The following is a 14,429-nucleotide window of genomic DNA, read 5'->3' on the forward strand; positions in this document are numbered from 1 at the left end:
AGTATATGATCAAAAGTCGCTCGACTTTGGAATTATAAATTCTACGCTCCGTCTCTTACTTGCTCATCGGTCCATGATCTCCTTAAATACTCCTCCACTTCCAAACTACCCGTTGGACAAGTATCCCGGAGAATCGTCTTCCAATATACCCATTGGACAGCTCGTATCTAGAAGATTTGGTAGCCGTTGAGTGACAAAGGTAAAATCCCAAATTGATTCCGATCGCCCATACAAACGAAATCTTGGTTTCCATAAGTAAAGCTTCTTCGTGTAGAAAGTTCTTGTCTTCAAGATCCAATCGTCAATCAATTAGATTGAATCAATCAAATCAATCTTGATGTGGAATCCAAACAGATCACTAGCCGTTGTATGATTGGGCTTGAGTTACGATTCATTGAACTGGATGTAAAGTCTCGAGTCGTAGACTTTACAATATGAGTCTCTGTAGACTTTACTATCCGGGTCTCGTAGACTTTACAACTGGGTCTCGTAGACTTTACAATCCGAGTCCAGACTTTAAGGTCTGTACCTAGTTCGGCTTCAAAGATAGAGTCTGTCTTCCGGGTTCGGCTTTCACGTTCGGTCCGGAATTTATCGAGTGAGCAGACTTGATGTAGAACAGACTTTGACACTAAAGTCTAGCAGTCTTCGAGACTTTGAGTCTTGAGTCGGCGGTCTTCGACTTTGACACGAAGTCCTGGAAATCTTCGAATATACTTTGGACATGTTACGTTCGGTCTTCCGCCGTCTTCGACTTTGATAATATCCTTTACATGTTCTAACATCTGCATGGTCTATTACTTAACCATTAAACATGTTAGTAGCCTTTGATTTATTTTGTCATCTTCAAAACATCATAAGGGATTTCCTAACACATTGTCGAAAGATTAGTCCCCTTAAACCACGGAGGGAACTAATTCATGTTTTTCACCAAGAGTATAATATTGACATCACCCCTGACATCACCTTGCCCTACAAAGAGCCGATGATCGCGGAGCATGAGGAGTTGTTAGTCGCTGAGATAGGAGAGGAACATGTCAATGAAGCCTTGCATAATAAATGGGTAGCTGAACAACACCCTGTTACTAGAAAATTTCCCACTAGGAAAGGCAATGAGCCTTTGTACGAGATCAAAGACATAGAGCCTGTTCAAGACCGAGGCATGACTGGATGACTCCCCAAGCTTACTCCAAGAGCTAGGGTCCAAAGAATACCAACTCCTATCAACCTGGAAAATGAATTAGACAGTGAAACTCTAATGTCTCTCACTTCCCTTGACAGAATCGAACTAGCAAAACGAAGGGCCCTACTCAAAAGATCTAGACCAGAAGCCAAGAAAAGAAAGCCTAAGCAGATCAATGTAGCATCTGCCGGCGAGCCACCGCACCAAAGCTTTGAGCATTCCCAAGAATACAGCTTTGAAGGCTACCATCCCCTAGAGTACAACCCTGAAGACTTCCCGGCCCTAGAATACAATCCCAAGGACTTACAGCGTTATTTCAACAATGAAACTGACGATTCATCGTATAACTGTTTCCTACTCTCATCCAGGGATGAAGGCCCGTCAAAAGAGGAAGCATTCGTCTTTATCCGCTACGATCCTAACGAAGTACTAAGCTCGTCCTCTGACCATGAGGATAGCTTCAATACTTCATCCTCATTCGAAAATTTTGACAAAAAAGAAAGCAATGGGATAATCTCGGTAGAATCCAACTTCCCTGAAACAGAAAAATTTGCCACTACAACATATATGCAGTGGGAAAACCAGTGGCCTAACCAAGATACATCAAGCTCGTCTTGTGCTCATAGGATCATGACCCCTGAAGAGATGTGGATACCTAATCTCCGTAAGTATAATGGCACAACTTGTCCCGTGGCTCATTTGCAATATCTCCACGCTGAAATGAGTCGGTACTATAGCCCGATGTCATTTGCAACTCAAGCCTTTCAAGCAAGTCTTACGGGGTTTGCATTACAATGATTCATCACAGCAGACATCTACCTCATGAGAGATTGGAATGAGCTGTCTTCTGCATTCCTGCTTCAGTGTTAAAGCCAGATTGGGACTGAAGTGCCTTGTCAAAACTTGGTTCACTTCAGAAGAAGACCAATTGAGGATTTCCGAGCGTATGCAAGGAGATGGGAGGCTTTTATGATGCAAACTTACCCTCAACTGGCCGAAGAAGAAATGATAAAACTGTTCATAGGGGCTTTACCTCGCAAGCATCGATGTTGGTTGCATGGGTTGTACTTCCATAGCTTCAATGAAGTGGTCCTCTCATGCGAATACTTCGAGTCTACTGGAGGCGAGGAACTCAAAGGCACTTGATTTCAGAACCAACACTATCAAAGCACTCATTTACACAGGAGTTTTCATGGGCTTTACTTGTTTTTATAATTTCATGTTTCTTATCTTGTCTAGTGTGCTACTGTTGTATTTTCCATTCCAAGTACTTTATTGTACAATTTTAATATTTTGTTTTGAGAGCATGAGGTGGTATTCCAAACCTGCCCAGTGATGCTATCCAACCATGAAAAGAAAATATCATCTAAGGAGAATACTAAGGGCCGGGCTTCCTCATGCTTTTTTTTCTCCCCCAAAGACGTATTTTGAAAATAAAAAATATTTCATCACTGAAAAGCTTTTGTCAAAACAAGATGATAAATTTAAGTACGTTTGTCTTTCTAACCCTCTCACTTTATGTTTCAGAACATCATCCCCTTTGATTTAGTGTGACAAAAGGTATTTGAAACTAGCACATCGTGTGAACAAATCAAATTCAAAAGCACCCTTCCAAGAAAACGGGGGCAAACAGAAAGGATCATCACGTTTCAAAATGGTAAGTCATATTCCCTGAACATAATGTTGAAAATGACATCCTCTCTCTTCCATTTACAGGAGACGAAGGATGGGACGTAATAGGCACATGCATATTATCAAACTTGAAGCATGCATAGCATGATAACTCAAGGTAGGATGTCGCGAGTTCATTGACGGGACTTCCAGCTTCAACGAGCCAAGAAGCATAAAGAAGAAATTTCTTCTCTTCCTTTAAAGTGATTACTGTCAACATGAAGAAAATCTAGACATTCAAAGCGATCTATAGCCCCACACCCTGGACAATGACTTTGGAATCTAGAAACTTCACTCCAGACGCATATTCTTCCAAGGAGTAATTGCCATCAGAAAGCTTGAGATTTTTGATCTCAGATTCCATAGAAGCTTGAGATACATGACTTTTGCCCAATGATGCTATAGTTAAAGACAGAAGGAGAAATTCCACAGAAGGAAGGCATTGAAGATGAATCAACTACCAACAATCATGCATACATGGTCACAAATGAGGAAGGCCAATTGAAGGAAATATTGAACTATGCCAAGACGAAGAGGCTGTCATCAGTATATAGAAATCCTAAGGAATCAACAAATACAAACTCTGGGGAAGGGTAATTTGGTATCGTTTCCAATACTCCCACTATCTGAACTTGCTTTTGACGTATTTTCCCTATTTGACAGGGAGCATCACAACTCAAGAATCAAACTCAATGGTTAGGTTTGGCAAATCAATATTGGCAAAGCTAGTGGGAAATGACCCACATCAAATTCACTTGGCTTCGTGTAAAAAGACATGTCATCCAGGAGCCAATTCAGAGAATAATTGACCTAACGAAGCAAGGGACATAGGACTTCGTGTCCCCCTCTCACTTCAGGTTCACCCAATCATCTACAAACCAGTGAAGGGTAAAGTTGTATCGCTTCCAGTTATTCGACTCTTGAAAGAGTTCATGACTAACACATTCCCTCTTGTTTGTTGCAGGATCACCTGATTGTCAAAAGCAAGGATAACGAATTAATAAGAAGCATGTCTTGTTTGTTGCAGGATTACTTGACTATCAAAAACAAAGATAACAAATCAATGAGAGGCATGACAAACTGTTCCAAGCAAAATGGCGTCTCAAGTATTGTCAAAGCAAATGACAGAGATCCTTCAGGCCTCAATTCACCTTTAATTTTGGCCCCGTTGATTGATCCATTTTCATCTTCTCTTCTGCAGGGGCAAAAACAGAGATGCCCGATCAAATCCCCAACCCTGGCTGATCCTTCATGTGTCATATCTCTAATCAATAGGGATAACTATCGACACCCATAAACCTTTTTGATGTTCAAAATTTAACATATTTGGAAACACCATTATGTTAACTCCTAAAGTTGTCAATATGGTCTTTTTTGAGTCAAAACCATTCACTTGTTTTGAAGAGTTCAAACTCCATCATATTCAAAATGTTGCATGTCATTTCCAGATGAATTCTGCATGATGATTTTGTCTGTCTAAGTCACTGATTCCACTGAGGATTATTAGAATAGACAGCTAAGTAAAGAATACAAGATTGATTGAGCATGCCGGATGAGGCGCGTCAAAATGATGACAGGCAAGCTATATCCTACACACAGTCCCCCCCCCCCCCCATCTATACACTTGTGAGATGAGTGTAGAAGATTCCATGGCTGCAGGGTAACGAGTTCTCTCATGAATGGTACGATAACCAAAATAGTGAGAGGCATTCCATCGCTCACCCCATTGAGCCCCATACACTGGTGAAATTTCTATCCTACCCCCGTCAAGAACAACCCCCACACTGGGGCAGATCGAAGGCGAAGCAGTATCACAAGGTGAGAAAAGAGATAGAATAATCTTGCTCGCACTTGCATCAATCTTCGGGTGTCCTTATTGCATATGAACACTCACGTTAATTTAAGCGCCATAGAATGACGAAGAGCAATTCTTTCTCTATGCACTTGTATTCATTGTACAACCCAATTGAGTCTATAATTTCACCCTCACATGGAGGCAAAACAAAAATTACTGCCATTTAAGTAGCATAGCCCAGAGCGCCTACTGAAGATGAAGACTCAAGAGTCTAATAACGGTGCTTCGATTGAACTGGCCTAGGCCGGTTCCTCTAACGACAAGAATGAAAAAACATGGGCATAAAAAAGCATTGTACCTGGTAAAAGCAAGGTCAATGCCCATAAATGAAGAATTGGAATAAAAATAGGGGCATGAAAAAGCAGTGTGCCTAGTAAAAGCAAGGCCAATGCCCCCATTAAAAAAATGCAACCAAGAAAATGTTGCTGTTGTGGTCCATAGAACCTCCATTTAACAGTGAGAAGAAAGGCTTGTGACAAATGCCAAGGCAATCACCAGCTCTCACCATTTTACACATGAATCAAGCCTACATTGCATCCCATTGTAAAAGTCTCTTCAAACTAGGGGCACTTCAATTAACGTAGGATTTCATATGTGTATAAGCATCGCTCGAAGAAGTATGAGCAAGATTACTCTATCTCTTTTCGCAGGGTTCTTGACTTGTAAACCCGGAGATGATCGTGCAACATTTTCGTCCATCGGCTTCGACCTTGATGGTCCCCTCTGATGAGCCGCTGACCAAGACTTCATCATAGTTTCAACAAAGACCTCTCACATTGGTAAAGTCGTACCGTTTGCGAGAATACTCGGACCCCTACTGACATGATGACAGTGAGATAGTGTGGTCCTTATAAATCCTATATTAATGGTCAGGATAGCCTTTTCCATGAGAGTGAGCGAAAAGTCCCTTCAGACTGAAAGTCCCTCATCTGGCATGCTCAAGACATCTGCACTCTAAATGAAGGTTTTTTTTCAAAATCTCCCCCAGTGGAAATCAAAGGATGCAAAACTGACAAAATTATCATGCATGAATCCCATTTAAACTCATGAATTTACAGCATATACAATCATGTGTGCATATTGTGCAAATAGCAGACATACTCTCAGAGATCAGAGATATTGCCAGGTAAGCATATCCCTATCCCCATTTGTCTTTGAGTACCCACCACTTGTCGGGTACTCCCCTTTTCCTGACACTCGACTTGTTCGAGTTGTCCCTAGAGTATTGATATTTGCAACTGTCCAAGTACTCTCTTTTTGACACTCGACCTATTGAGTCGTCGCTTGAGTTTGACTGCTTGCAAATGTCTAAGTATCCCCTTGTCTTTGAGTACCCATCACTTGCTGGGTACTCCCTCTTATTGACACTCGACCTGTTCGAGTTGTCCCCAGAGTATTGATATTTGCGTCTGTTCAGGTATCCCCCTGTTTTTGAGTGCCTGCCGTTACTTAGGTGCTCCCTCTGTTGACACTCGACCTGTTCGATTTGTCTTTAAAGTTTGGATGCTCGTGACTGTCCAAGTATCCTCTTGTCTTTGAGTACCGGGCACCGTTCGGATACTCATTTTTCCTGACACTCGACCTATTCGAGTTGTCCCTAGAGTATTGATACTTGTGATTGACCAAGTATCCCTTTATTGTTGAATACCTACTGCTGTCTAGGTATCCCCATTGTCTCTGAGTACTGGCCACCGTTCGGATATTCTCTTTTCCTGACACTCGACCTGTTCGAGTTGTCCCTAGAGTATTGATACTAGTGACTGACCAAGTATGTTTTTATCTTTGAATACCTACTGCTGTCTTGGTATCCCCATATCATCAAGTACCCACCACCATCCAAGCACTCTTTTTTCATGACACTCAACTTGTTCGAGTTGTCCCTAAATAATAGCAGCTGTTCAAGCATTCCATTACTTTATGTGCCTGCACCTACCCAGGTATGCTTTCTTACACTTGGACCAGCTGAGTGGTCTCAAATCATATCATTAAATACTTGTGTTCATCCAAGTATTCCAGTGCTTTGTACACTTGCAGCTACCTAGGTGCTCTAGCCCTTTTGAGTGCCTGCAGCCATCCAAGTAAGCCTTGTCCTACATTCAAATTCTCATTACCAGGAAGGTGAGAGACTTTCATGAATATGCGAGGCACATCCTCAATATTCCCAATTACCAGGAGGTGAGAGACCTTCGTGAATATCTAAGGCATGTCCTCGATATTCCAACTACTAGGAGGTGAGAGACCTTCATGAGTATGTGAGACCCATCCTCGATATTCCCAATTACCAAGAGGTGAGAGACCTTCATGAATATCCAAGGTATGTCCTCGATATTCCAACTACCAGGAGGTGAGAGACCTTCACGAATATGCAAGACCCATCCTCGATATTCCCACTACCAGGAGGTGAGAGACCTTCACGAATATCCCAGGTACGCCCTCGATATTTCCCAATTGCCAGGAGGTGGGACACCTTCACGAATATCCAAGGTATGTTCTCAATATTTCCAATTATCAAGTACCCCTTCGATACTTGTGAATGTCCAAGTATCCCCCAAGAATTCATACTTGTGATCATCCAAGTACCCTTCAAGGCTTATGGTCAGCCAAATACCCATTTTGACGCCTACAAAGGCCCAAATACCCTTCAGGTTAGTACTTGTGAATATCCAGGTACTCATTGATATACCTGTGAATGTCCAGGTATCTTCCAGAATCGATGCCCTGAGAAAGGTCGGCGCATCCTCTCGAGATAGGTCGAGTTCCAACTGGTGTCTTCGACAGAAGTCAGACACCCCACAAATCGATGCCCTGAGAAAGGTCGGCGCATCTCCCGAGAAAGGTCGGGTACCAACTGGTGTCTTCGATAGAAGTCAGACACCCAACAAATCAATGTCCCGATAAAGATCGGCGCATCTCCCGAGAAAGGTCAGGTATCAACCAGTGTCCTTGATTGAGGTCAGGCACCCATAATAAACAGATGCCCTGAGAAAGGTCGGCGCATCTCCCGTCAAGGCGACCGAAGAAAGGTTCGGGTCCTGGAAAAGCAATTCCCCGTCAAGGAGACCGAAGAAAGGTTCGGGTCCTAGATAAACCAACTTATTGCTCTAACAGGCGACCGAAGAAAGGTTCGGGTCCTGGAAAAGAAATTCCCCGTCAAGGCAACCGAAGAAAGGTTTGGATCCTACACAAACCAACTTATTGCTCTAACAAGTGACCAAAGAAAGGTTCGGGTCCTGGAAAAGCAATTTCCCGTTAAGGCGACCGAAGAAAGGTTCGAGTCCTAGACAAACCAACTTATTGCTCTAATAGGCGACCAAAGAAAGGTTCGGGTCTTGGGCAGGCAATTCCCCGTCAAGGCGACCGAAGAAAGGTTCGGGTCTTGGGCAGGCAATTCCCCGTCAAGGCGACCGAAGAAAGGTTCGGGTCCTGGAAAAGCAATTTCCCGTTAAGGCGACCGAAGAAAGGTTCGAGTCCTAGACAAACCAACTTATTGCTCTAATAGGCGACCGAAGAAAGGTTCGGGTCTTGGGAAGGCAATTCCCCGTCAAGGCGACCGAAGAAAGGTTCAGGTCCTAGACAAATCACTAATTGCTCTAACATGCGACCGAAGAATGGTTCGGGTCCTGGAAAAGCAACCTCCTCATATCACCAGGTAAGATGACACCTTGATACTTGCCAAACTCGGGGTTTACACCCTATCTCACTCACTCCCGGTAAGTAACTACAGGTATCTTCTCATCTATCTTAATATGTGTAAAGTTATATTGCTCTTTTTCCATAGAATAATAGATCCTAAATAAAATACAATTTGCTACGCATGCATGGATAAAATTTAGGTATCAGTCTATCTTTGAATGCAACCTCTGCGAGCTCACCTTCAAAGAGGGGCAGCTGTTGACGCCTCAATTTTAATTAGGTTTATTTTATTAATTAAGTTTTTATTTATTGTCTTTTTCCGAATAATAAACAAAAAAACAAAAAAAAACAAACAAACAAACAAAGCAAAAAAAAAAAAAAAAGCAAAGCAAAAGCCCAGCCTCCTTCTTCACCCCCGGCTCGGCCCCTTTCTCTCTTCTTCTTCCTCCTTCCCTTTCCTTCGCCGCTGCAACTCACGCGCGTAAGGGAGGCCAACGCGCGAAGGACAGCCTACGGCCGAGGAGAGTAGGGCGACGTCGGCCGGAGAGGATAAGACCTCAGGCGCCATTAATGCTGAGCGAGCTTCGCTGGAAAGCTCGATGGGACACCGGTTCAGCCAAGCGGAACCGGTGGGTAAGCCGAAGGCCGGCGGCCGAGGTCCTCCATCGACTGGATTTCCTTCGCCTATAAATAGGTGGCCACAAGCATTGTCGGGTGGTGTGGCGAGCTTGGAGATCTTTCACTGAGAGACATCAGGAAAGATCGAAGGGCGAGCGCAGGGGAGAACTCGAGTCGCGAGCTTAGCCCACCCTCCACCGAGAGACTTCGGTGAAGGCCGACAGCGAGCGACCTCAAGAAGGTTAGATCTGGCCGGTGGAGGCTTGGATCTGGCCTGAGTGAGAGAGAATCGAGGCTGAGGAAGGTCTGGCCGAGATCAGCGCCACAGATCTGGAGTTTTTGCTGCTGTCGTTGCCGCCGGACGCTGTGCCACCGCCGTTCGCCTCGATCAAGTCCCGACGCCATTGCCTCGAAGGCTTGTTGTCGTAGCCCCAACCCCCCCTCGATATTCCCACTACCAGGAGGTGAGAGACCTTTACGAATATCCCAAGTACGCCCTCGATATTTCCCAATTGCTAGGAGGTGGGACACCTTCACGAAATCCAAGGTATGTTCTCAATATTTCCAATTATCAAGTACCCCTTCGATACTTGTGAATGTCCAAGTATCCCCCAAGAATTCATACTTGTGATCATGCAAGTACCCCTTCAATGCTTATGGCTAGCCAAATACCCATTTTGACACCCGCAAAGGCCCAAATTCCCTTCAAGTTAGTTCTTATGAATATCCAGGTACTCATTGATATACCTGTGAATGTCCAGGTATCTTCCAGAATCGATGCCCTGAGAAAGGTCGGCGCATCCTTCCGAGAAAGGTCGGGTTCCAAGCGGGTGTCTTTTGACGGAAGTCGACACCCCACAAATCGATGCCCTGAGAAAGGTCGGCGCATCTCCCGAGAAAGGTCGGGTACCAACTGGTGTCTTCGATAGAAGTCAGACACCCAACAAATCGATGCCCTGATAAAGATCGGCGCATCTCCCGAGAAAGGTTGGGTACCAACCGGTGTCCTTGATTGAGGTCAGGCACCCCCAACAAACAGATGCCCTGAGAAAGGTCGGCGCATCTCCCGTCAAGGCGACCGAAGAAAGGTTCGGGTCCTAGACAAACAACTTATTGCTCTAACAGGCGATCGAAGAAAGGTTCGGGTCCTGGAAAAGCAATTCCCCATCAAGGCGACCGAAGAAAGGTTCGGGTCCTAGATAAACCAACTTATTGCTCTAACAGGCGACCGAAGAAAGGTTCGGGTCCTAGATAAACCAACTTATTGCTCTAACAGACGACCGAAGAAAGGTTCGAGTCCTGGAAAAGCAATTCCTCGTCAAGGCGACCAAAGAAAGGTTCGGGTCCTACACAAACCAACTTATTGTTCTAACAGGCGACCAAAGAATGGTTCGGGTCCTGGAAAAGCAATTTCCCGTTAAGGCGACCGAAGAAAGGTTCGGGTCTTGGGAATGCAATTCCCCGTCAAGGCTACCGAAGAAAGGTTCGGGTCCTAGACAAATCACTTATTGCTCTAACAGGCGATCGAAGAATGGTTCAGGTCCTGGAAAAGCAACCTCCTCATATCACTAGGTAAAGATGACGCCTTGATACTTGCCAAACTCGAGGTTTACACCGTATCTAACTCACTCCCGGTAAGTAACTACGAGTATCTTCTCATCTATCTTAGTATGTGTAAAGTTATATTGCTCTTTTTCCATAGAATAATAGATCCTAAATAAAATACAATCTGCTACGCATGCATGGATAAAATTTAGGTATCAGTCTGTCTTTGAATGCAACCTCTGCGAGCTCACCTTCAAAGAGGGGCAGCTGTTGACGCCTCAATTTTAATTAGGTTTATTTTATTAATTAAGTTTTTATTTATTTTGTCTTTTTCCGAATAATAAACAAAAAAAAAAAAACAAACAAAGCAAAAACAAAAAAAGCAAAGCAAAAGCCTTGCCCATTCTCCTCCTTCTTCACCCCCGGCTTGGCCCCTTTCTCTCTTCTTCTTCCTCCTTCCCTTTCCTTCACCGCTGCAACTCACGCGCGCAAGGGAGGCCGACGCGCGAAGGACGGCCTACGGCCGAGGAGAGTAGGCCGACGTCGGCCGGAGAGGATAAGACCTTAGGCGCCATTAATGCTGATCGAGCTTCGCTGGAAAGCTCGATGGGACACCGGTTCAGCCAAGCGAAACCAGTGGGTAAGCCGAAGGCCGGTGGCCGAGGTCCTCCATCGACTGGATTTCCTTCGCCTATAAATAGGTGGCCGCAAGCATTGTCGGGTGGTGTGGCGAGCTCAGAGATCTTTCACTGAGAGACATCAGGAAAGATCGAAGGGCGAGCGCAGGGGAGAACTCGAGTCGCGAGCTCAGCCCACCCTCCACCGAGAGACTTCGGGGATGGCCGACAACGAGCGACCTCGAGAAGGTCAGATTTGGCCGGTGGAGGCTCGGATCTGGCATGAGTGAGAGAGAATCGAGGCTGAGGAAGGTCCGCCGAGATCGGCGCCTCGAATCGGGAGTTTTGCTCTTGTCGTTGCCGCCGGACGCCGTGCCGCCGCCGTTCGCCTCAATCAAGTCCCGACGCCATTGCCTCGAAGGCTTGTTGTCGTACCACCCCCCGAGGCCGTTGCCGTGATCGATCCGCCGACGCCACGCCGATTGGGAAGCCGAGTTGCCGCCATTGTTGCCCCGTCACCGCCACCATTCGCCACCCCGTCACGCGGCAGTAACGTAGCCGTCGCCGTCACCGGTCGCGTTGTTGCCGTCGCATCCCCCTCTCGAACCATGTTGCCACCAACCATACCAACGCAGCCGCGTTGTCGCTCATCCTCGCCGTCCTCGTAAGCGCCGCCGTCGCTGCCATAATGCCTCGGTTTCCCCCCCTCGGCGCCGCGGATTCACAAACCCTAGGGTTTGCGATTTTCCGGGTCGTCGAATCATATCCGGGTCTCGGAATCGGGTAGGGTTTCCACCGGAAAGCCGGGTCGTCGGGCCGGGCCAGGTGTCTTTGAACGACCAGCCACAGCGTAGTTTTAAAAAAAAAATGTCGGGCCGGCGTAGCGGGCTCGTTTGTGTTTTGGGCTAACCCGGGTCGGACCCAACCCGCGGATCCGACCCGGGTCGGCTTTTTATATTATTTTATATAATATTTTAATAAAAAAATCAAAAGTAATTTATTTTCCAAAAAATATTAAAAAATGTTTTATTTTCCAAAAAAATCAATTTTTTTTCACATTTTCCAAAAATGCCAAAAATTCTTGAAAAAGCCAAAAATTCATAAAAAGCCAAAAAGACTTGTATTTTCAAAAAAAAAAAAATCCCAAAAAATCCCTTTTGTGTCAAAAAAATAGAAAAAGACCCAAAAATGTTTTTCCTCCCAAAATTGCATGGAAAATCCCTCAAACATCCAAAAACCCTTAGGGTTTAAACAAGATTAGGTACCGAAAGGGCATTAGTGATTAACAAGTGTAATCAAGTCCCCGATCCTAATTTCTCTGGTTACGCAGGAGTGAGTATTTCTCCCGATACTTCGCTCGGGTTTCTAATCAACCCACCCCAAATCGATTAGTGGTGACTCCATTTTAAAAATTGATTTACAGGTTAAAAACTTAGACTATTAAAGTCGTGAATTGGTGGACTTGGGAGGGTCCGGGCATAACTAATTTCAGCCGAGCCATTAGCCTCCGCAAGGCGCTCGTACTCGATTGCGGGCGCCGAAAAAAAAAAGAGAGGTCGCGACACCATTGACCAAACCAATTGGACCGATGATTTAGGTTGGATTGGTGAGCAAAGCATGCGCTACACGCGCTATGCACTCAGGCAATATGTGAGGGCCTGTTTGGGCTTTGTTTGAAGTAAGCTTGTTCTTGTGTTCTCGTATCGAGATGCCCTAAAATGTGGTGTATTTAATTTACATGCTCAATACTTTTAGGGCGCGCATGACAACATTTATGTTTCACTATTTTTCTATTTTTTTGTTCCTCAAAACAGGTTTGAAACAGAAATCTGTTTGATAACGCAATTTCATTTTTCTATTTCTGAAACAGATTTCTAAGAAATATATTTGGAGTAGAAATTAGAAGTTAAAATTTGTAACTTTTCTATTTTTGAAACATAAATGAGAAATCAAAACTTTTTTCATCGTTTATTCTCGTCACCGCTCATCACCCACTCACCACCCGTGGGATGCTAGACGCTCTCCACCCACCATTGACCTCGACTGCCGACCACTGGCCACCAGACTTTGGCCGCTTATCGACGATCACAAGCCACTAGACGCTAGACACCCATCGGTCGTTGGCTGCTCATCGCCAACTGCTGGATGTCAAAGGCCCAACATCGACCACTAGATGTCCGCCTCCAACCGCCCGCCACTCGCCATTGGCCGTCGGATGTCAACTGCCACCACTTGTCGTCGGACTTCGGTTGATGGCCACCCACCACTAGTCGGTTGCTGGACTTTGGACACTGGCTGCCAATCGTCGGACGCTGGACTCCGGATGTTAGACGCTAGACGCCGGCCACCGGATGCCGAACATCGGACTCTGGACTCCGGCTGCCCACCGCCAGTCGCTGTACATTGGCTGCCGAACGTTGAACTCCGACCACCGTACGCCAGCTGTTACTGCTCCTAGAAATAGAAATTTTATTATGTTATCAAACGAATTTTTATTCCATAAATAGAAATTCTAAATCGTTATCAAACGCGTTTCTTTGTTCATAAACTCATCCATGGAATAGAAATTGATTTTTGTTCCAAAATTTTTGTCGTCGCGCCCATAAGGAAGTGAAAATGCATATAAAACCCCATATATGTGTACTTTTAGGGTATTTTTGCATATTAACCAGTATTTCTCTATGGTTTCACAAAAACAAATGCTATTTCACATGATATCATCACATATAGAATGTGTAAAGCACGATTATTTGTTAACATGTATAAGGTTTAACATGTATCAATAAATAGAATGATGTAATTGGCATAGCATGTGACTTTAGTACCAAATTACCCCCATCTTCAAGTCTAAAATTATATTTATATGCCAAATGCGAGACATAAGGTTTATATCCCTAGTGCTAAAGAGTTTCAGGGATTCAATTGAGTTATGACCGCCAAAGTAGTACACTTAATTGGGTTTGAGAAATATTGATCTCATATTATGGTGTGATGTCTCTTGATTTAATAAGTGGTCATGCTCTCTAAGGGGGTGATTTTATATTGGTTCATGGAGGGATACATGTACAACATATGATTGAGGAGTGACTGGTGGTGCCTGGCCAAGCTGACAGTTCCTCACCATGGATCCACATGAGTTGCAATATTGGGTAATTCAACTTCAAAAACTTTGTCTACAGAAATCTTTACGATTTTATTTACTTAATGACATTTGGCCTTATGTCATACAATGAGCTTGATGAACCCTGAGGTAGGTAAATTATTTAAGAATTTCAAAATAAATGGGGTTAATCTTATAAATTGTCTA

Source organism: Eucalyptus grandis, chromosome 5 (assembly GCF_016545825.1).
Source record: "Eucalyptus grandis isolate ANBG69807.140 chromosome 5, ASM1654582v1, whole genome shotgun sequence".
NCBI classification, from domain to species: Eukaryota; Viridiplantae; Streptophyta; class Magnoliopsida; order Myrtales; family Myrtaceae; genus Eucalyptus; species Eucalyptus grandis.